We start from the raw sequence: 25,051 nt of genomic DNA on the forward strand, positions 1-25,051 counted from the left end.
CTGACCTTTCTCTTTGGACTTAAATTTTCAGTTCTTTAAGTGGTCACAACAGACTCATTGTGTGTTCTGGAGTGGGGATGATGAACACATGGACAGATATATATGAACAATATGAGAGGCAAGTTCCTGGGGCTGAGACAAAGCAGGTTCTCACCTGGCCTAGAAATGATCCTGGCATGCTTCCTAGAAGAGGTGATAATCTGGGCTTCTTTGAAGAGCAGTTAGGAGCTAGACAGGCAAAACAGGGAAGGGGATAAAGGGTGGTCCAGGCAGAGGGTATCATGAGTAAAGGTTCAGGGGAGAGACACCATTGTGGTATAGGGGTGTGTGTGTGTGTGTGTGTGTGTGTGTGTGTGTGTGTGAACACAGGAAGTTTCATGGAATGGGAACATCCGTGGTGAGCAGTGAGGCTGAAAGAGGCAGCATGAGCCAGAACTTGGCATTAGAGCTGAGTATTACCATATAATTCTACAGAGAAAGCAGAACGACAGCCTCCACCACCCAGACACTCTCCTGCTTCATTCCAGGCGTCTCTTTAAACTCTCATTTATTGAGTTCTGTTTTCTCATGGCTCTTTGTCTAAATCTCTCTCTCTGTTTAGCCAGGTAATCTGGTCCTTCTGTGACAGTAACAAGGATGTGTATCTTGGGAGAGACTGCCCCGAGTGGCCAGAAATACTCCAGGGGGTGAGACAATGGCGAAGTGTAAATCACACAAGAAATATTGAACTTTGGGAGCCAGCAAACAATAATTTGCCACTTTATTCCACTCCTGCCGGAGGTTTATATATGTTACTGTCACTTTTATACTGTTCTCCACCACTGGTAATTTTCTCTCAATCTAATTTTTATTTCCCAAGGGTCTACCAAGGTTAAAAGTGCTGGAAAACCAATGACTATTCTTTTGCCAAGGGATAGTAAATTAAATTAACCGTTGCTGGTGGCCAGCTCTGGTCAGAACTATTTATATGTAAATAGGTGAAGCCCCTCAAGGCATTTTTGCAGTTATTAGTTGTTCATTCCAGATGTTGACCATAATACAATAGGTCATGAAGAAAACTCTTGGAACAGGGGGAGGAGTATCCCCCTGGTCTTCCATTGTACTAGCTAGCTTTCTGTAGCTCAAGCACCAGGAGCCCACAAACCTTTTCTGCCTCTTAATGAGTTGAGTGTCCGAGGGTGAAGCTATTCTTGGTTCCGGACTGACAGTGAAAACAAGAACAGAAGGGTTAAACCCTATTGCATAGGCATAGGTTGGCATAGTCCCAGGCTCTGTCCAATCAGAAGACTCATAATTTGCATAGTGCTCCCTGGTTGGCCAGCACCAATTATATCTATAAGAGGCTCCTCCCCTCATGATTGGGGTGTGGCTTTTCCAGTGGGAGGGTCTCTTTTGAGGACTATTTATAGGCATATAGCGCTCTCCCACTGAGTGGCACCATGCTTCCGGAAAATACGATAGCCTGATATGCTAACTTTTGTGTCTTTGGTTGGCTTTTCAATATTAGAGGATTACAGAGGAATGCTTTAAAGTAGCAAATCCCAGAACATCACTCCATTCCTCATTCCCTTCTCTGTCTTCTCCAGTGTCAAAGAGACTCAACTCTGGCATTTCTCTTTAAGCTATCACCACCCACAGTTATCCCTTACTCTGTGGAACCAGGTGATTTCTGGGCCATTTTCCTAATTTATAGCCTGTTGCTTGCCAGCCCACTTGAATGGCTCATTAAATCTAGCTCTTCAGGAGAGGGACTTTAAAGAAGGAAAGAGGGGGCTTATTTATTGAAATCAAAGAGAGAAGGTAGAAATTATACCAGTGTCTCAGCCTTGCCTCCATTCTGCCATTCCTGCCCCAGGGCGGAAGACCCTCACAGCCCCTGGCAGGTCTGCCTCTGGGTTGGGCATTGCTCTTATTAATGGCACCATTACTTAGCAGAATGGTTTATCAGTTTCTCCATTCTCTCTGAAGGTATATCCTGAGCTTGTTGAGAGAAGCAGGACTACTTTATTTCAGCTCCTGTAGAATTATTTTCCTTTGAATTTCCCTTAGACACATGTTGATTTTCACCAGAGCCTGACCCTTGCTTCGGGGAACCCAGTAGTAGTCCCACTGTTGAGGGTTTTGCCCACCGTACCTCTCTGTGGTCCCGTTTGAAGCCCTGCATGAAGAAGTTCTAGAGTTAGATCCAGGTCCTTGTGTACAGTCCTGCCAAAGGAGTATGTGGAAGCTGAGATCGAGCCAGCATCTGCTTGCTATGCTGTTTTCCTTGACTCTTCCTAGAGGAAGAGATGTCTTCTTCCTTGCATTAAGCCTCAGTAAGCTTGCCTCTTCCCACCCAGGGGGCACTTATTTTATTTTCAAATTGCATGTAGGCATTCTGTACTCAACAAGAGGAGCCTGTCCATGGAAGGGATGTGTGTGGAGGAGAGGGTGTTGGGGGGATGTTACTGGCTCTCTGAGGGGCACTTTACAGGTTAGTGGTGGTGCTTGCCCAGGAAAATGTCTGTTCTCCCTATGGAGCCATATAAGGGATGAGGTGCCCCTGATGTCTTGACTGCCAAGGGTCTCAGAATCAGTTGGCATAAATATGCAGAGTTGAAATGTAAGTCTCTGTGTGATATTTTACCCAGTTTTGTTCTAACATCTGAGTGCTAATTGTGCCATTTGGGTTTACTGAATTGGTATCCTGTATACTCTTTGGCAATAATTAAAAAACAAACAAACAAACAAAAGATGCTGTGGCAAAAGTCAGTAGCCTGCAGAATGAATGGACCAGGTTCTTTTCAGCACAGGACGGTTCAAGAACATAGGAAATGTCTTCACTCTTCTCCTGCTGGTTCCCTACAGCAAAGTCACAAAGCAGTTCTCACTCTGCTCCAGGGTGTGGCTGTTCTATGATAAACAGGGCATAGAGTGTAAATCTCACAGCAGATTATCGGGATGAGGATGTTGATAAACTCACATTAAGACTGAGTTTGTTGGGGGAAAATATTTTCTCACGGACACCATGAAATTATTTCAGAAAGAACGATGGCAGGAGAGGAAGCCCAGTCTGTCACTATCCCACCTGAGAAAGCACTGCTGTGGACCAACCACCTCCTTCCTTCTCCAGAACAGTAAGGAATGTTCCCCAAAGCAAAAATCCTGCTCAAATTGCTTTACACACCGAGTCAGTATCGTTTAATTGTACATCCTTCTGTACAAATCAAACAAACCAGCCAGATACATATTTGTACAGGCAACGGAAGAGCGTTTATCTATATACTGGAGAAATTGGTATAAACGAACTGTGAGCAAATCCTCCTTTAAATGATGCATACGTGTTAGGCTTCAGGGTTCATAAATTAGCCTTTTGGAGAGTCCAATCATAATCGAATATGCTTACTATTCAGACATTGTAATCTGAGCATTAAAGATCTTGAACAAAGATCACGATCTTGAAAGGTATTAGATTAAAAAAATACTCCGCCAGAATTGTATTTATTAGCTCCTGATTTCTGATTTATGTTTCATTAGCCTGTGGTGATAAGCATGGAACCGTGGAAAAGAAAAGCACGAGTCCTCACTTTGGAACATTAAATTCAGATTTTTGACGATAACCTATTTTTGTGCTGCTACTAGGGGAGCGCCAGCTTGTACCCACATCCAGTTATTAATCTGTGAAATGTTTTCTCTTTAGTGTCTTATGTTCTTTCTAAGTCTGCTGCACTTAACCGTCACCAAATAAGTGGGTTATTAAATGGGAGCAAGAAATGAATCAATCAAGTATATTCAAATGCTCCGTCTCCAGCATTGTTCTTTGACTTCATTATTTAGGCATTAAATTCCATGCAACACTGGATGTAATTGTCAATACAGAGGGGCTTGATTTGTGGGCGACGAGTTCTCTTTGGCAATTACAGCTTTAGGTTTACAAGCACACCAGAAATCCTTGCTGCACGATAATACCATTAGCACGGATTCCATAGTCATGTCTTTCAGGGGCCTAGCCATGTCGGGGGAGCTGACATTTTCATTAGAGAATGAGCTGGTCTTTGCAGTTGTTCGTGAAACTCTTTGCACACCTCGCCGCTGGTGACGCTGTGTTTTGGTGTGGAAAGATGCCTTGCTCGGCACCATAAGGCAATGGATCTCACTCTATTTACCCAGCTTAGTCAGAAAGAAAAACATAATCATGCATCATGTTAAGAGCCAGGCTGCCTGGGTTTGAATTCTGACTCTACTGCTTCCTAACTGTTTGACCTTAGGCAAGTTAACTTCACCTCTGTGTGCTTCAGAGTTCTCATCTGAAACAGGAGGGATAACAGTAATAATAGTATTGTCTCGGTTTTAGCTTCCTTGGAAGCAGACACTGAGACAAAGATTTGGGTGCAAGTAATTTATCTAGAAGTTTCAACCAGGCTCCTCTGCCCATGGAATTCTCCGGGCAAGAATACTGGAGTGGGTAGCTGTTCCCTTCTCCAAGGGATTTTGCTGACTCAGGGATTGAACGGGGGTCTCCTGCACTGCCGGCAGGTTCTTTACCATCTGAGCCACCAGGGAAGCCGTAATTTATCTGGAAGGTTCAGAAAACATGGGTAGGTGAGTGGAGAAGTGAGACAGGGAGGGGAAGGCAGCCTTAAAAGTGGTATCATTCAGCCTACTGCCAGTGAGACAACACAGTGGAAGCCACTCTGAGAGGCGCTGATGGACACTGCGTGATATGCAGTTATCCTTCTGGTGGGAGGAGTGAGCTTGGGTATTAGTTAACTGTTGAAGGATGTTCCCAGGAAGCTGCGCATGGCATACGGGAGGATGAAGCCGACTTTAGCAGCCCAGGAACCCTGGCAAAGAATCCAGAGGCTGGAGGCTGGGGGTTGGGCTCACATGCCCTGCAGTGCCCCAAGCACCTACCTCCTCGAGTCATTTCACAGGCTCAGTGAGCCCAGCTATGATAAGCCAGTGTGAGCACTTACTACCCCTACCTCATGGGCTGGAGTGAACACTGAACAAGGCCGGGCAAGTAAAGCTTGAACCAGCACAGTGCTGGCAGAGATAAAGTGCTCTGCGAGTGTTTGTTAAACAAAATACCTACCTGTATTGATCTCTGACCATGTGCCTTTATTTCATTAGCTTCTTTAATTCTCCCAACTAGCCCTTGAAGGTGAGTGTTAGTATCACCTTTTCCTGGAAGAGGTCATAGGAAATAAACTAGCAATCAGAGCATGACCTTGGGGTCTTAGCACAGGAAGCACTCTGGTTGAATCTGGCTTCTGCTCACTAGCTGTGAGATCTTGGACAAGTGGTTGAAGTCCTCTAAGCCTCAATTTCCTTATCTGTGCAATGGGTGCAGTAAGAGGACCTTCTCAAAAGGATGTTGTGACCATCAGAAAAGATTGATGCTTGTGAAGATCTGCAAAGTGCCTAGTAATTAGTAGCAAGAGCAATCATTGTCATTAGTATCAGGAGTAGATATAATGGTAAGAGGCAGATTAAAAAGAATGAGATAATACAATTTGCAGTGACATGGTTAGACCTAGATATTGTCATACTGAGTGATGTAAGTCAGACAGAGAAGAAATATCCTATGACATCCCTTATATGTGGAATCTCAAAAGAAATGATACAAATGAATTTACAAAACAGAAACAGAAAGAGACTCACAGACTTAGAGAAAGAACTTACGGTTGTGGGGAAGAGGGGGAAGGTGGAAAGAAGATAAGGGGAAGGGATAGTTAGGGAATTTGTACACTCTGCTATATTTTAAATGGATAACCAACAAGGACCTATTGTATAGCACATGGTACTCTGCTTGATGTTATGTGGCATCCTGGATGCGAGGGGAGTTTAGGGGAGAATGGATACATGTATATGTATGGCTGAGTCCCTTTGCCGTTCACCTGAAACTATCTCAACATTGTTCATTGGCTAAACTCCAGTACAAAATAAAAAGTTCAAAAAAAAAAAATAGTAAGAGGCATACCCAAGATTTGAACCTAGGTCTGTCTGACCATAACTTATCCCATTGGTTCTGACTGGATTACCTGATAGGTATCCTTTAGAAGGGCTTCCCAGGTGGCACTAGTGGTAAAGAACCTGCCTGTCAATGCAGGAGACCTAAGAGACATGGGTTTCATCCCTGGATGGGGAAGATCCCCTGTTGGAGGGTATGACAACCCACTCCAGAGGAGCCTGGCGGGCTACAGTCCATAAGGTCGCAGAGTCGGACACAACTGAAGTGACTTAGCATGCACACACACATCCTTTAGAAGCAATAGTGGGCAGCTTCTACAATGGCTCCCAGTGGTCCCCATCTCCTGGTATTCATGTTCTTCTATGATCCTCTCTCCTTGGGTATGGGCTGGTCCTAGGGCCTGGCTTCTGATGAACAGAACACAGCAGTAGGGATGGGATGGCACTTCCAAGATTAGGTAACTAAAAGATTAGGTTGCTTCCATCCAGTCTGCACTCTCTTCCTCACTCGCTGACTCTGATGGAAGCCAGTTGCTATGCTGTGAACTGTCAGTTGGAGGATGGAGAAGCCCCCTGGCAACAGTTTCTGCCCATAGCTAGAGAGGAACTGAGGCCCTTAGTCCAGAACCCCTGAGAAACTGAATCCTACCAACAACCATGTGGGTGGTCTAGGAAGTGGAGCCTTCTCCAATCAGGCCTGAGATGACTGCAGTCCTGACTGGTATCTTGACAGCAGTCTTGTCAGAGCCTGAATTAAATGGCCCAGCTAAGTGGTGCCTGGATTCCTTGCCCACAGGAACTGTGAGTTGATAAAAGTTGTCATTCGAGGCACTAAGTGTTGGGGTAATTTCTTATGCAGCAGTAGATCACTGACTAATACAGAAAGTATTAATTTGTTCTGAGGTTTCTTCTACTTCCAAGAATTGATAAAAGTTGATGTCCAGGCGTAGGGGTCAGTCAGTTTGGTCAGTCAGCGGAGTATAAATGAGAGCTACAGTCCGTGGGTCTGGCTTGTCAATGTCTTAAATGGCAGTTCCTTTTTGTTCCAATGGGACCTTGAGAGACAGAGGTCAAAATAATGATGTTATGGTACAGCTCAAAAATGGTGCTTTACACTAGTAGTCTTTAAACCTTTTTGATCCATGGAACTCTTCGTTTGAATCAAATTTTGCAGGAGAAGTTCCACTATGGAAACTAGGACAATAAGATGCTGTCCTAGTGGCAGGAAGATGGAGTCCTGGGGCCTACTTGGTGTCTAAAGGCTACCAGAGTGCACACATGCTAAGTCACTTCAGTTGTGTCTGACTCTTTGCAACCCCATGAACTGTAGCCCACCAGGATTCTCTGTCCATGGGATTCTCCAGGCATGCATACTAGAGTGGGTTGCCATGCCCTCCTCCAGGGGATCTTCCCCACCCAGGGATCAAACCCCCATCTCTTATGTCTCATGCATTGGCAGGCAGGTTCTTTATCATTAGTGCCACCTGGGAAGCCCAAAGTGCTCCTGAGGACAGGTCTAAACCCACTGCCTAGGCCTTGTTCCTCAAGAGAGACACAGATAACGAGATAAAATAAGCACAAGCCAGCACATCTGCTGAACAGGCAGGAAGGATATTGTGTCAGGAAGTCCAAGAGCCAGGAGGGCCGGCTTTCAGATGCAAAGACTTCCAGGCAGTCAAGTCTGGCACTGTCAGACAGAATACAGACCTGTGGGCTCTGCTGTCTTGTCTTATGGTAGAAACCTTTGAAGGCTCTGGTAATGAGAGTGAGAACAGAGAGTCATCCCTTGGTATCTGCTGGGGGTGGGGTATGGGATGGGGTGGGGATCAGTTCCAGGACACTCAAGTCCCTCATATAGAGTTTGCATATAACCTGGGCACATCTTCGTGTATCCTTTAAATCACCTCTAGATTACTTAAATCATCTCTAGATTAGTCACTTACAGTACTTAATACAATGTCAATGCTATATGAATAGTTACAGTCATGTGGCAAGTTCAAGTTGTGCTTTTTTGTACTTTCTAGAACTAAAAAAAAATTGATCCATGGTTGGTTGAATCCTCAGATGTGGAACCTACAGATACTCAGGGCCAACGATATAAGGCTGCGTTTGGAGGGCTGAATATCAGTAGGGAGGGAATACATGGTGGCTGCAGGTGGAAAGGCCCTGCTTCCTATTTTAGAAGGTGAGAAACTTCACCTGCTGAAGATTGCCCTGTGATGGGAAGTATAACACATGGACACTTCAGGTAAGGATGTGTTAAACAGTTGGATGTAAACATGTTTCTTAAGCTTGCCTGATGATAGAACAATGAGATAGACAGAATTTGATTCTCTAGGGACGGGGCCTGAGACTCTATAGTTTGAACCAGTGCCCTGGATGAGTACCAGTCCAGTGGAGACATGGGCATTTGATACAGGAGTACTTATTCCTGGTTTAATAGGCTCACCTATTAAAACATTTAATACAATGACTAGAATGTGTCAGGCACTATAATGGCTCCGGGAATGCAAAGAAAAATGATACATGGTCCCTAGTCTTTGAAGTGAAGTGAAAGTCGCTCAGTAGTGTCCAACTCTTTGCGACCCCATGGACTGTATAGTCAATGGCATTCTCCAGGATGGAATCCTTTCCCTTCTCCAGGGGATCTTCCCAACCCAGGGATCAAACACAGTCTTCCGCATTGTGGGTGGATTCTTTACCAGCTGAGCCATAAGGGAAGTCCAAGAATACTGGAGTGGGTAGCCTATCCTTTCTCCAGGGAATCTTCCTAACCCAGGAATTGAACCAGGGTCTCCTGCATTGCAGGCAGATTCTTTACTAACTGAGCTACTAGGGAAGCCCCTACTCCTTAGGGGCCCACATATGGGTCTGGAAATAAAAAAGCAAGCATCTTTTCCAACGTGGCAGGATGAGATAGATCTATGACAAAGGGAATAAAAAAGCAAAGACAACTAATACATATGGATTGTCCCTAACTCACCTAAATTATTTGTTTGTGGTTATTTAAAGTGAATATAATATAATTCAAATATGTCCTTGCCCACTCCTTCTTGGGGATATCCCTGTTCATCTGATTGTTCCAAGGATTTCAAATGGCTGCATCGCCCTGTCCTCCTGGAATTCTAATTAGCAAGCCAAGGGGAATGGGCTGGATTTTCATACATCCTTTCCCCAAGAAGGACTTCGGTCACACAGTCTCAGTTTTCCTGCCTGCTGTGTTCCTTCCTCAGAGACAAAATTACCACCACCTCCAGGAAATGAGCCCCTTGAAGGAAAATGATTAGCCTTGGCCTCAAAGTGCTTGCAGAAGGTTTGCAAACAATACAACTAGAAAGTATGAAGAACGGGGTGGGTTGCCTTCTCTTTTAAAAAATGATTGGATCCCACTGTCTTCTGAAGATGAATATTTCTGCTGGGCAGATTTGCTTTGTAAATTACAAACTCAAGTGGCTTTTTTTTTTCCTTCTTGCTGCTTCAGTGAACCAGGAATTAAACATATTTGCAATCAAATAAAATGTGAGTGCTCTTGACGGGTTGGGATTCTGACAACTCTGGGGCTCAGATGTGTAGGAAGAATATGACAGTGTTGACACAATTGTTCCTCATGTGCTTGTGGGGATCTTATGGGGGACAATGTGCTGTATTAGTGATGCAATGATAGTAGTGACTGAGAGAGACAGGTCACTATCTTCAAGGGCTGAAAGTTGAGGGATGACATAGATTTTATATAAATCATAAGAATAGAATATATATAAGTGCTAAGATGAAGAAAGCATGCAGTCAACAAATTGAATGTCTGTCTACTCAATAATGCCAGGCCTGTTTCCAGCAGTCACCAAAATAGACAAAAATCACTGTCTTCATAGGATGTTTATTTCTGGGTGTATATGTGTCTCGTGGGAGATAAGTGCCATTGTTTTCTTATTTATTTTGATTGTCAAATGGTGAGTGTTGTGAAGACCATGAAGAAAGAGGGGGTAAAGAGTGTGTGTGTTTTGTTTGCCCACATGCATGCATACATTTGTGTGTATTTTGTGCAAATAAATGCTAATGTGTGTACATTTGGTAGAGAATATAATTTTAGATTAGTGGATGAATTTGTTTTCTATTGTTGCTCTAGTAAGTTACCATAAGTCCAGTGGCTTAAAATAGCATAAGTGCATTGTATCACAGTTCCGGAGGTCAAAAGTTTAAATGGATGCAGCAGGCCTGCATCCCTTCTGTAATCTCTCTGGGAGAATCCATTTTATTGCCTGTTCTAGCTTCTGAAGGCCACCTGCATTCCTTAGCTCATGGCCCCCTCCTCCACTCTGAAGCCAGCATCTTGGCATCTTCCCATGTCTCTTTTTCTCTGACTCTGACCCTCTTGCCTTCCTCTTATAAGAACTCTTGTGATTACATTGGGCCCACCTTCATAGTTCAGAACAGTCTTCTCCTACTGAGATTTAACTTAATCGCATATGCCAAGTCCATTTTGCCACATAGTGCAACCTATTCATAGGTTCCTGGGATTAGGACCTGGAAGTCTTCAGGAGACCATTATTTAGCCAACCACAGTGGCTAAGAAAAGCCTCATGAAGGAGCTATTTGATCAAGGTCCTGAAGGAGGTGAGGGTGAGAATAAAGCAGATTGCTGAGGGCAAGCAGGTTATAAGAAGAGGAAATGGTAGGTGAGTCTGGAGAGTGACTGGAAGGTTTGAGGAACAGCATAGGGTCCAGTGTGGCTGGAGGAGAGCAGAGTGATGGGGAGAGTGATGCAAAAAGGGTTAAAGAAATGATGCGATTCAATTATGCAGAATCTCGGTGTAGGAACTGGCTTTCACTCTGAATGACATGGGATCCAGTGAACCGATTGAGTATTGAGTTTCAGAGCTGCATGTGGGTAGAGGACCTATGTCAGACTTAGAGGAGGGAAAATATAGACTAAGATCTATGAGCTTCCCAGAGAAATTAGTATGAATTATAGATAGCACTTACTAAGTGCTTTGTGGCTTCCCAGGTGGCACTAGTGGTAAAGAACCTGCCTGCCAATGCAGGAGACATAAGAGACACGGGTTTGATTCCTGGATCGGGAAGATCCCCTGGAGGAAGAAATGGCAACCCACTCCAGTATTCTTTCTGGGATAACCCCACAGACTTGGGGTCATAAAGAGTTGGACACGACTGAAATGACTTAGCACAGCAGCATGCATGTCTTCTATTCTGCCAAGTACCTTCTAGACCTTGTAACACTCATGGAAACTGTTTACCCTTTAATTGTTTACCCACAATGCCTCAGACTGTCTTGAGGCAGACAGATTCATTGCTATTTTACAGAAGGAGAAACTAAGGCTGATGAGGATTAGTATTAGGGCAAACCGCTAATAAATATGACAAAGCCAGAATTTGAGCTTGGGTCCTTTCTACTCTGGGGTCTAGATTCTTGTATCTGTTGTTTTATTTGGCTGCCTCCCAGTTGAAGGAGGAACATGGGTCAGTCTAAGGAACCACTGGTGCTTGGAAAGGAGTGTTGCAGACCTGATTCAAGAAGGACCTTGCTGGGATTTCTCTGACAGTCCAGCGGTCAAGAATCTGTGCTTTCAGGGAGCATGGGTTCCATCCCTGGTCAGAGAACCAGGATCCTGCATGCCACACAGCACAACCAAAAAATAAATAAATAAATTTAAGTAATCATCTTAAAAAAAAAAAGGACCTTACTTTTTCTGTTGGTTTTGAAAATTTGAGAGCAAGGTGTGAAGTTATGGAAGCAGAAGCATCTCAGGAAGGATCAAGAACCACTGTTTCATGTCCCATGTATCATTTCATGAATTGGGATGCCAGCTGGGGAATGGGCCAGAGGCAGGCACTTCTGCTCTGGGCAGCCCAGGAGAGTAATGCTCGGGAGAGTGCCAGGTGTATTCATTCATTGAGTCCTGACTGTGCCAGGAGCTGGGGACTCATCATGGAACAGGACAGAAGGTCTCTGTAATCATGATACTTGCTCTTTGGGTGGAAGACACACAATAGAGTAGGATGATGAAAAATTCTGATTAAGTGATAACAAGGTAATGTGATGGAGAATAATCCAGGGACAGTTTAGATGGTGGTCAAGGAGGGTCTCTCCATAGAGATGAGCTTTCCTTGAGACTGGGGAATGAAAAGGCAGCATCTATGGGAAAAGCCAAAGAAAAGGTGTTTAGAGGGAACAGCACACGTGAAATGTCTATGTTGGGGATGAGTTTGGAGTGACTGAGGAATGGAGATTGGTACCCTTGACTGGGGTTGAGTGAGAGGCTGGCGATAAGCAAGCAGATGTCAACCTGAACAGGCCTTGTAAACTTTATCATAAATTTGGAGTTTGTTCTCCATGGGATTAGAAGACCAACGGTGGTTCAGAGCAGGGCTCTGTCTTAATCTGACTTACATTTTAAAAAGCTGGCTCTTGTTATGAGGTAGTTTAGAGGGAGGATAAATGGGAGCTTGGGGTGGAGTGATGTGTCAGGGGAGGTTAGGGAGATGTTGATGAATCAAGAAGTGGGGAGAGGGGAGAAGGAGGAAGCAGAGGTGATTCTAAGCTTTTGGTTTGAACTAGGCAGATGGTGATGGTAATTGGAGAGGCCCAGAGGAGAAAATGATGTGAAACCAGGGGAGGCAGGGAGCAGTAAAGCGAAGAATCAGGGGCCTCAGATGGAATTAGAAGGCAAGATGGAGGAACTTCCGTGGCGGTCCTGTGGTTAAGACTTCGACTTCTGGTGCACGGCGTCAGCTAAGATCCCACAAGCCTTGTGGCCAAAAAACCAAAGCATTAAAAAAAAGAAAGAAAACAGAAGCAATATTGTAAGAAATTGAAGAAAGACTTTAAAAATGGTTCACCTAAAAGAAATCTTAAAAAAAAGACAACAAAATGGAGGAGTCAAGGTACATAGAGAGACCCAGGCAGAGATAGCGGAGCTGAGCGGAATGAAGAGTGGGTTGAAGCTATAGTTGATTCATGTTGATGTTTGGTAGAAACCCACACAATACTGTAAAGAAATTATCCTTTGATTAAAAAAAAAAAAAAGAATGGGTTGAAGGAGGCTAAGGAGGTGGCCACCCAACAGGGCACTGCTGACCCATGCTCTCGGCCTCTGGCATATTTAGGGAACTGAACTTATTTTTGCCAGCATGCGGGACTCCACCGAGCTGCTTAAAGCTCGTCAAGGTCTCCATCAAGGAGTGGATGTGGTAGGGGAAGACCTGTCAGTTTAAGGCATTTGGAGATTAGAGAGTGATAAAATCTACCTGGAAGATACTTATGAGCCCTTCCAGAGGTGAGTTGGGGACCATTCCCACACAATGTGGAGACTCAAGTAAGCAGATATCCAGTGAGCTGAGCACCCCTTTGTTTAGAGATGGAGAACAGACTTTCAGGGTGAGGGAGGGGAGTTGTTTACAACACAATAAGAACATCAAAACACTAAACCTGGGTAGCAATTTGGGCGTTCCAAAGCACTTGCTGTTTTTCACTGGGGCTATTTTCCTTTTTTTTAACAAACTCGTGATTGAAGTATAATATATATTCAGAAAAGCACATTTACATAAGTGAGCAGCTCAATGAATTTTCACAAACGGAATATGCTCATATAACAATTACCCAGACCAAGAATTAAAACAGCTTTTGCCAAAGCCCACTAGAATGACTGTTTCTTTGAGGTCTCTCATGTCCGTGCCCCATATCAGGCAACCAGCCCCACTTAAATCAGCCAGCCCCACTTAAATCAGTCAGCCCCAATGGGGTATGCGGGGAAGGTCGATCCCCTGAGCCCTCTGGGTCTGCCCGAGTCCCTCATCCCTTGCCTGTGTTCTGGTCACGTGCAGCTCACTTGATTTGACCAGCATTCTCAAATGAGATACCAGTGGGACTTCCTTGGGGATCCAGTGGTTTGGAATCCCCCATCCAAGGCAGGGGACACCAGTTCAATTCCTGGTTGGGGAGCTAAGATTCCTCATGCCTAGGGGCTAACTAAGCCTGTGGGCCACAGCTACTGAGCCCCAGCACTCCAGAGCCCATGTGTTGCAATTAAGACCTGATGCAGTCAAACTGAATGAATAAATTGAAAAAAGAAAAAAAAGGAGACACTAACTTTTCAGTTTCTTGGGTTCTTTCACTGATCAAGCCCATAGCCCCCTTCACAGAGTCTCCTCCTTAATCAACTTTATCCCAAACGTGTAGATGTACACATTTTGCCTTTCCTTTGTTTAAGGTAGCTAGAAGCACTACAAAGAACCTCGAATTTTTAGGACAAGCCTTCAATTTTTAGGTCTGAGAAGATAATCTGGGTGAAGAATGAACTGAATAAAGAATGAGATATTTTAATTAAATTTTTTTTTGGAGCGAGAGAAGTCAAAGATTCTTTGGTGTGCCAAGGAATGCAAAATGCTTCCGTGGTTTCTTCTTTTCCTCAGATTTGAATATCCTGCAAGGCAGGGGGCATGGAATGCTGGCACCTGATAGGGAAGACTAGGGGCCCTGGAGTCAGTGAGACTGAGGTTCAGGTCCTCCCTCTGACTTTTGCCAGGTGTGTGAACTTGATGATTTTTTTTTTTTACTGAACCTCTCCAAGCCTCTGTTTTTCCATCTTATAAAAAGATCATAACAGGTACCATTTCAAAGGGAAGTTATGACAGTTAAAGAAGAGATCACATGTAAAGTGTTTGCCACAGAGTATATTACCACTAGAATGATTATTCTGATGGTTAAAGGAATAATAAAATTACTGCTGATGCTGTTATTTTGGTTATTATTACTGTTGCCATTTGGCAGGTGGTGAAACTGAGACCCAGATTAAGTGACTTGTCCAAGGCCACGGGGCAATGCCTGTCCCCTGACTTTTAAGCCAGCGCTTTCTGCGCTCAGCACGTTTCCCCCATTAAGCCCACCCAGGCCCCCTTCCCAGCCCATCTGGTCACCGATGGCAGCTCTGATGAAGCAACGGGGGCAGCTGCCAGCCTGAGAAAAGAGACTGGCTAGCCCTCTGTGCTGGGCATCATTTAATTAGATGACCTCTGAAGCTGGCTTTTCCAGTCTACCGTCCTCCCTCCAGAAGAGCAACATTAAGGAGTTAATGGGGCTTGGCGGAGGCAATGGGCCATCTGTTCTTAATTACCCAAAGTGCACAAGGCCGAGGGCAGGCTGGCGTGGGGGCGGCGGGGCACTGCCAGCCTGGCTGCCCTCTGTCAGCTGCCTGGCCTCGTGCCTCCCTCCTTCCCTGGGTCCTCAAGTCCCTCAGTTTCCCTTCCCCTGTTTCTCCTGCCTCTGAGGCGGAGAAGCAGAAGTTCGGGTCCAGGAACCGCGAGTGATGGAAGCAGGAGATGGGCGTAACTTGGGTTTGGTTCTCCAGATGCAGAGCCTGAGGCAGGGATTCCTGTTCCAGTGACTTTGGGAGACGAGGGGCTGAAAGGGGAGTGATGGAAGCAGGATGGGGCAGAGGAACAGAGCAGGAGGGAGGTTAGTGTCACACTGGGGAGCTCTGGAGCTTGAATCCAGCACAGATTTGGTCCTGCCTCAGTGCAAGAGGCTGATGCAGTTCTCCGCAGAGGACGGTGGGCAGCTGTGTGTTGCTGTCAGTGGAGACTCACAGCAGCTGGAGGAGGGGTGCACCGCCAGAAAGGAAACCTGGGTGGGGTACCAAGAGGAGGCTACCTGGCAGACCCTTGAGAAAGGATCTCCTTTGGAAAGGAAACAAGCTTGTCCTCTGCTTCTTTTTTAACCCCTGACAGGAAGAGGAAAAAATTATGTCCCTCACTCCCCAAGCCCTGATCTGTATAAAGCCCTTTCTGCTTTTCCTCTGAGGCAGATGTCCTAGCTGTTGAAGAGGATGGACTTTGCATCCAGGTATGGGTTTGAGTCTTGGTTCTTCTGCCCACTAGCAGCTGACCTTGGGAAACATATGTGACAATTCTGAATCTCAGTCTCCTTGCCTATAAAATGGGAATAATAGTACTTGTTACCTTTGGGGGCTTTCTGTGAAGATTTAGTGAGGTAGTGCTTGTAAAGTACTCAGAACATGTCAGCATCAACTAAGAATCCCCTCATTGCCCTCTCCTCTTTCTTTCTACCATTATCACTGTTGCTGTTGGTACAGGTGGTGGTGTGGCTATCGCCTGGCAAGGTAATGGGCTTGGTTTGGAGTGGGACACAATTCCATTTAGAAGAACCAAGACCCATTCCCAGATGATGCTGTGATTTTTTTTTGAGATAGTCATCAAAATTCACATTTGCCAAGAGGCACATGAAAAGATCTTAGTATGTGTGTGTGTATATATATACTACATTTTGTACACAAAGGAATACTACTCAGCCACAGAAAATAATGAATTTTTTCCATTTGTAAGAACATCGTTGGGCTTGAAGGCTGTCATGCTTAGTGAAATAATTCAGACAGAGAAAGGCAAATACTGTATGTTTTCACTTATATGTGGAGTCTAAAAAGTAAAAGAAACTAGTAAACATAACGAAAAAAGAAATAGACTCACAGATGAAGAGAACAAACTAGTGGTTACTAGTGGGGAGACGGAGCAGGGAGGGGCAAGATAAAGGTGGAGAATTAAGAGGTACAACCTACTATGTGTAAAATAAGTTACAAAGATAGATTTCACAGTGCAGGGAATATAGGCAATATATTGCATTAACTATAAATGGAATATAATCTTTAAAAATTGCAAATCAAAAAGAAGTTGAGAATCACTGTGTTGTACACCTGAAACTTACATAATATTGTGAATCAACTAGACCTCAATGAAAAATCCATGTTTGCATGTGTTGGGGGCTCCTTGGTCTTCTCCTATGACCCCTTAACAGGAACTGTGATGGAGTAGAAAATATGCAGTCAGACAGCCCCAGGATTCCTGGAGGGGCACTCTGTCTCCTGTAAGCTGTGTGGTCTTGGGCTAGTTACTTGTCCTCTTTGAGACACAGATTTGTTATCCATAACATACCCAGCTAGCAGTGATGTTGTGACGATTAAATGAGATGATGCCTTGAGCCTAGGTCACGTGCACTGTGGAAATGCACAGTCTGGGCTTGTCTGGTGTTCTGGCACATTGTAATTGCTTAAAATAGGTTTCTCTTCTCACAATAATGCTGGTATATTGTCACTTCTGTCTTGGACTGCAGACCATTTTGCTCATCTCTGGTCTCAGCCACAGCTTCCAGCCTCTTAGATTCTGAAGCCCTGGAATCAAGGTCTCTGCTACAGTGCTTCTGACCAAGGCTCTGGCCACTCCAGGCTACTGGGTGCTCAGGTATGGGACAGAGTTGAGTTCAAAACCTTGTTCTGTCACTTTGTGAGTTGCTTATTTAATCTTTTGGATCCTGTGTCATCTGTAAAATGGAACCAATACGTTCTTCTCAACGTTGTTGTACAGTTTAAATTAGATAATGCACTTCAGTCCAGGAACTATCCCATTGTGAAAGGAGAACCAACACCGAATGATGTCGTTAATGATCTCAAGGAGTAACCCCATCCTTGTGGCCGTTTGGCCAGGGCTTTTTAGTGATTCTCAATAGTTAAGTCAACAGGCAGAGCTGCCTCGGCCACCTCCATTTGATGGCTCCAGGCTGGATCCATTTGCACCCTTAGATCTTGGCTCTTGAGCCCAGCTTTCTGGTGCACGCTGCGGGCTGTGAAGATGAGCCGAATTGTGAGGGAGTGAGTGTCGCATGCCCCTGTGATTATGGTAGGGTTTGATGCGGGATCCCTGTGGTCTGATGGTGGTGTTTGGAGATGAATATTGGGTTTGTGAGTGGAGTGCCGGGTACCTTGGCCAGTATTACAGCCTGATTGTAAATTCACTGCAGAGCTCCTCGTTGCTCTTCTGAAAATGACATCCCTCCCTCCCTTCCCTCTGTCTGGCAGGAGCTGAGGTTGCCATTAGTGCTGTTTACTACACGCTTCCGACTTCCTCATTTTCAGTACTTGGCTAGGCTTATATTTCCTCATCTACTTTAAAACTGGTTATGGACCTGAGACCTCCTGTGGTCCCAGTAAACCTCCACTGACAGAAAAGAAAGTGGTGTTTGCACTATCTACTGACATCTGGGGTTTGCTTGTTAATTCAGCATTGCTGACGTATCCTGACGCACACACCCGATGGATGCTTGCAAGACCCACAAGGCAAGAGACTCTGCCTGCTCTGTTCACTGTCCTAGTCCCAGGACCGAGCATAGTGCCCGGCACATCTAAGCAGTTGATCAATACTTGTTGAAGAATGAAAGAATGGGCTTGGGACCACCAGATCTGTTTGATCCTGTTTTTATCACTCATCCGCTACATGAACTTTGGCAGTCCACTTAACCTTCATAATTCTTAAATTTTCTCATTCTTGCAGTGGGAGTGTTGTTCCTTGCCATGTTACTGTAGGATTTATTCTAATAATGTGGAAGTTTCTGGCACACAGTGGGTACCCAATACATGATGGTTAACAAATGTCTTTTGCTTTGAACAGAGAAGGAAGATGGATGCAGGAGAGGGGACTGAACCTGTTTAAGTATTTCTTTCTGTAAGAAGGAGTAGGGTGGGAAGGGGAGTGTGGGCAGCACTGATGAGGGAAGGAGACCCCAGTGACAAGTGCGCCCCAAAACAAGGAGTTGGGGGAGGGAAAGGATGGAGGAGATTCACGCAGATCTCTCTCTCTCCAGAGGCCAAGAGAACTAATTCAAATGGCAGAAAACATCCCCAAATATTTGAGCAGAAGCCATAGCTAGTACGTTTTTAATTACCCTGCCAATAAAGATTCCTGGGCAGAACGGTCTTCGATGCATAGTAATGTTTTGCAATGTTTTTAGTAATTGGGTTAAGATAATTTATTAGAGTCCTGACTGGATGTGTTTCAATAATTGCTAAGACTGGAATATTAGCCTTCCCTCCCTGAATGCAAATCACTCCCCAATGGGCCAAAGCATTGGAGAATATAGTTCTGAATATGGAAATCATTTGGAGACAAATTCTGAGGGCTGACCGTAGTGCCGATGTGAATACTGACTTTAAATGGCACTTGGAAGCTCCCTGAACTGCAAGCCCTGTGTTGGGGGCCTGTTCTGCTGGTGGGGTCACAAGCTGTGGCGGGGTGACCTACTACAGTTTCTGCTAAAGGAAACCTGAGTGCAGATGGGAGGTGAGGAGGGTCGGCCAGGGCCCCACTGGGGTCACAAGTGGCATGAGAGACAGAGCTAATGGCTGAAACAGAGATTTCCTTCATCTCTGTTTTCTGTGCTGAGTTTGTTGGGAAGAAAACAAGCTAACCCTCTTCAAGAAAATTAATCAGCAGAAGTGTTAACAGAGGAATTGAGAGGATGAGGTCTTGCTGGGGGGGTGGGGCATGTTTGCAGTCAAGATTTAAAAGTAATAAACTTCCTAAGGTTAATTTGGGTTTTCTGGCAAGATTACACAACACTAGGAAAAAGAACCTAGTAGAAGTTTTGCATTGTTGGAGATAACAATAGCAGTGGGAGTTGCACATGTGGAGTGTCGATAGTGCCAGACGGGGTCCTGAGATGTTGTTGTAGGCAACTCATTTAATCCTCACTGCAGTGCAATGGGGGGGGGGTGTTATTATCCCCACCAAGAATTTGCTAAGCATGTTGGCTAAGGTCTCCCTTTTTAACAAGCGGAGGAGCCAGAGTTTGAACCAAGACCTTGGAACCCTGAACTCCTGCATTGGACCACCAGACCCTATTCCAGCCGCCACTTAACAGTCACTGGTCCATGACATGCACTGGTCCATTTAACTGTTGAAATGTTTATTCAGATGTCTGTCCCTGCAGTTTGGAAGACAAGGAACAGAGGAGTAAGATCTGTGGATGTCTGATTAGTGGTGAGGTTGGTGTTAATGAGAAGGGTGGTAGTGATTTAAGTAGGAGTGGGAAGGCATATTGGGTGTGAGAGGCAGAGAAAATTTTAAAAAGTTGTAGACCTAGAAAAATACCCATAGACCTTAACTTGCTCATTCATAAAATGAGGCTGATAATTGCACCAGCTTCAAAGGTACTTAGCGCCATGCTTGACACAGAAGTGCTTAAATATTGGGTATTAATATCGCTCGTAGGGGATAATAATTGGGATATTCTGAATACTTAAGAAATGTGAAAGCACAATAATTGTTCACTTCCATTTGGAAAGTTGATTAACCTACATCTTCAAAGAGTAAATAAACCTTTGTAAATATATTCCCAGCACAGGAAAAAAATTAAGACATAATATCCAACTGTAGGTCCACAGAAAAGGAATGAAAGTCACTGTATCCTGGTGTTAATTGCAAAATAACCTGAGTCTGACCTTTTTTCTTCCACTTTTAGATCTCTTGGGGCTGCCTGGGGGTAGATATGTTCATGGAAGGCAGTGAAAAACACAAGTAAGAATGGGGTTGCTGTGCAGAGTTACACTTTGCATCACCCTGAGTGTGGACACATCTCCTGTCATCCACACAAGTGTGCAAGATAGGTAAAGAGGAGAGTACGATGCCCATTGTACAGGAGAACAGTGGCACTTAAAGAGGACAGAGGGCTTTCTTATGGTCACAGAATGACCAAGGGGTAGAGGCTCAACCCTAAAGTCTTCTACATTGGCGACTTCACTGGAGTTCCAATGGTTGAGAATCTGCCTTCCACTACAGGGGGCACCGATTCCATCCCTGGTTGGGGAATGAAGATCCCGCATGCTGTGGAATAACTAAGCCTGTGTACCACAGCTATTGAGCCCACATGCTGTAGAGCCCATGCTTCGCAACTGGAGAAAGCCCCCATGCCCGAGCGAAAATGTAGTGCAGCCAAAATAAAAAATAGAGTCTTCTCACTTTGGATCTCCTGAACTTTTCTCATTCTTCCTAAGAATCCCGGGGGAAGGGAAGTGGGTCCTAAATTGGGAGCTGGACTTGTTGGAGTTGTCATGATTCTGTCACCATCCCCATTTTCACCATCACCACGGGACCCGCTGTCAAAACTGACACCATCACCACCATCACAGTCAAGGCAGTTCTACCAGAGGAGTTCTCCTATCAGTTGGGAGGTTGTTCATCAGTCCCCTCATTCTCCCCCAGTGAAGGAGAGTCTGTACAAAAAGAAATAGTTACAGCTTCCCCCAAAGTTTCCTAATAGATAATAAATTATGAAGAGAACATTCTTTGCTGTGTAATTAATGGAAATTTACCAGTTTTAAGCCTCCTCTGGGAAATTTTCCATGTCAAATGAATTTGTCGATGGGGCTCGAGAGGGAGGCTATCACAAGAGTTCCAATGTGTACTTCTTCATTAGTCGGCTGCTGGAGGTTAAATTTTTAGTCACGTCTTTGGATGGCTTTGATCTCTCATGACAGTGTTAACTCTATTTGCTCCTTGGTATCACTCCGGTATTTTAAAATAGTCTTTTGAGATAGCCTTGCTAATTATTTTGCTGGAAGTTTAATTAAATCTTGTCACAGAGGAATATGCTGTCTTGGGGAATGGCTGCTAAACATAAGTCAAATTGCTAAGAAAAAGGCAGGCAGAGAAGATCTATATGCCTACAAAGAGTCGTGCAGAAGATAGATTTCAATATGAAAGGACATGTGATTGATCGAAGTTCAAATCCATTTGTTTGAACTATTCCAAGATTCTTTTAATTTTATATTTGGAGCCAGATGTAATCCATCAATTCATGTTTTTATTTAGTTCTACTCTGGGATCATAACAATAAGTAGACAAGATCACCACCTTCCTGGGGTGCATAGTCATGGTAGGGGAGGAATACAGACAGAAGTGTTGTGTTTCAAATATAGAAAATCGGATGTACAAGAATATTCATTGGGGGTGGTGTTGGTAATAGGAAAATTCTGGGGGAAAAAAACCTTCTAAAAGAATGATGTAGTTTCAACGTATTATAAGGAATGTTCTCCAAGATATATTTAAGAAGAAAGAAAAGGGACTGAATAGTATAGAAAAGTGAGTGACAAAGTTTTTCTTAAAAGGTCGGATAGTGACTATAATATTTTATGATCTGTTATGGTCTGTGCTTTCCTCATGTGAAAGTATCAATAGACAACATATAAAGGGCTAAGCATGTGTTCCAGTAAAACTTTATGCATACTAGAATTTGAATTTCAGAAATTTTTCTTATGTCACAAAATGTTGCTCTTTTTTTCTCCCCAGTCATTGAAAATTATAAAAATCATTTTGGGTTTGCTGGCCATACCAAAAACAGGAGGCAGACTGGATTTGACCTGGGAGCCATAGTTTTGTATACCCCTGATGTAGAATGAAATTAAAAGATGCTTACTCCTTGGAAGGAAAGTTATGACCAACCTAGACAGCATATTAACAAAGCAGAGACATTACTTTGCCAACAAAGGTCCGTCTAGTCAAGGCTATGGTTTTTCCAGTAGTCATGTATGGATGTGAGAGTTGGACTATAAAGAAAACTGAGCGCCGAAGAATTGATGCCTTTGAACTGTGGTGCTGGAGAAGACTCTTGAGAGTCCCTTGGACTGCAAGAAAATCCAACCAGTTCATCCTAAAGGAGATCAGTCCTGGGTGTTCATTGGAAGGACTGATGTTGAAGCTGAAACTCCAATACTTTGGCCACCTGATGTGAAGAGATGACTCATTTGAAAAGACCCTGATGCTGGGAAACATTGAGGGCAGGAGGAGAAGGGGAGGATGGTGGATGAGATGGTTGGATGGCATCACCGACTTGATGGACATGAGTTTGGGTAAACTCTGGGAGTTGGTGATGGACAGGGAGGCCTGGTGTGCTGCGGTTCATGGGGTCGCAAAGAGTCGGACACAACTGAGCGACTGAACTGAACTGATGTAGAATATGTTGTCACTTGTGTATAGATGCACTCTCACACACCACACACACTTATACCTATACACACCAAATATGATAGGTGTAATGTGCTTGAAATACCTCTTGAACAAGCCTCGACAAATTTAAGAGGATGGACATTGACCACATCTGATCACAATGACATGGAACTAGAAATCAGTCACAGAAAGAGAAATGAGAAAACATGATTACATGGAGATTAAAAGACATGCTACTAAAACCAATGGGTCATTGATGAAATCAAGGATAAAATTTAAAAATACCTTGAGAAAAATGACAATGAAAACACAACCATACAAAATCTAGAGGGTGCAGCAAAAGCAGTTCTTAGAGGGAAGTACATAGTGACACAGACTTTCTTCAAAAAACAAGAGAAATCTCAAATAAACAACCTTACATACCACCTAAAAGAATTAGAAAAAGAAGAATGAACAAAATCTAAGGTTAGCTGAAGAAAGAAAGTAATAACTATCTGAGAGGAAATAAATAAAACAGAGATCAAAATACCTCTTGGGGATTCATGATTCCCTCAGAAGCCAATTTCTTTCTTCATGGCACCCTTTGGGTTGTGAAGCTAAGCCACAGGGCTTTTGTCCTGGAAAAGGAGAGAGCCACATGGAATGAAACAGAGAGGTTCAGTCTTGAGTCTCAAAGACAACATTTCTTTTCCCCCTAATAAATGGCAAGAAAACAATCTTTGAATCCAAACTTCATTGAGTTGAAATTTTGTATATTTTTTTGTTTGCTCTTTCTGAACTCCAAAAGCTCTTTACACACCAGGGTGCAAGCCTGGCCAACTGATAGCATGCAGTTTCATAACCTGTCATTGCTGGAGGTGCTATAGGAAGCCCTGGTCCTGGAGGGAGCAACAGAGATGATGGGAAGAAGAAAGACCTGTGTGTCTCAAATGCATGCTTCCTGATGGATACACCAGAAGTAGCATTAAAATCAGTAAGATAAATCTGGGGGGTCTTTCAGAGCTTGGTGGGGTGCTTTCCTGATTTCCTGCAGTGCAGAGTAAATATTTTCACACCCTTGGCATTTGCCAGAGAGGAGTGTGGGGGAATGGATTCCCTGAAGCCCTGTGACCGGAGGTCCCCACGAGTTTCAGCAGGGGGATGTGAAGATGCTGGGGGAACTTATGGACCATCTGGGATCAGAGCCAGAAGGGCTCAGAAGATACGGACTTTGCAACAAGAGGCAAGTGGCCCAAACTACAAGTGGGTTCCAGGATGACAGTCCAAATGTAGAGAGACCTGCCTTCCCATCTAGAGACATCAGAAACAGACCAGTCCCAGCCATACTGCTGCAGGTGCCAGAAAAGCCCAGAAGGATGTCACGTGGACCTGAGGTTTCTATCTCCTACTCCTCTGAGGACACGTACACATTCTTCTGCCCCTGGGTGATTTCTTGTGGAAGACAGCAACAGTTTTGGTATGGAATTTGAACCTCAGACTTGGTTGAATACTATTCCTAAAAAGTCTGAACCAACTGTTTTAAACTCCCTGATGTGAGGATATAAAAAAAGCTGTCACATTATGTTAATAAGGCCCAGTCCAGTAATGGCGCATTGAGTGGCCTAGGAGTGAAATCTTTTCAGTCCTGGGGATGATCATTCCTAGCAGTGTGGGGCAAAATGGCCATGAAATGCCCTTCATACCATGGTCAAATTTATGACCCTGAAGGGACCCTGGCAGCTGAAAATTGGCACTTGCCTTCTATCTTTATAAGGATTAAATCATGAGCCACTGCAGCTGCTGACCTTCAACATCCCCTGAAAGGAGTTCAGGGTGGAGATCAGGAATGAGGCACTCCGTGCTCTGGGGAAAACTGGCAGAACAGGCCTTCAGATAGATATTTTCAGAAGATTTTATGAGTCCAAATTCTTGCATCTTTTCATATCCAGAAAAGCACTAAAATCTCTAGTGTGACATCTGCTTTGGCCATTGAGGAGAGAAATGCTTTGGGAGTAAAAATGGAGTAACTGTGACAGTCGTCTGTGTCAGACTCAGAAACCACCAGCTATTCTCAAAGCAGTGTCTTCTGGAGTTGTAACCGAGCAGGACATTGTGGATAACTCTGTCAAATTTAAGATTAAACCTCGTTACTGAACCTTCGTTCCTTTTTTTGTTCAAACTTGTTCTCCTCAAGATTGAGAATGTAAAAGAAAAGGGGGAGAATTGTAATCGAGCAGGACCCAGTGGAGCCTTCCCAGGACAAGCCTTGCCCCACACCCTCTACTTCAGCTCCTCTCTGAAGTCCCTAGATAATAGCATT

Source organism: Cervus canadensis, chromosome 32, assembly GCF_019320065.1.
Source record: "Cervus canadensis isolate Bull #8, Minnesota chromosome 32, ASM1932006v1, whole genome shotgun sequence".
Lineage (NCBI taxonomy): Eukaryota > Metazoa > Chordata > Mammalia > Artiodactyla > Cervidae > Cervus > Cervus canadensis.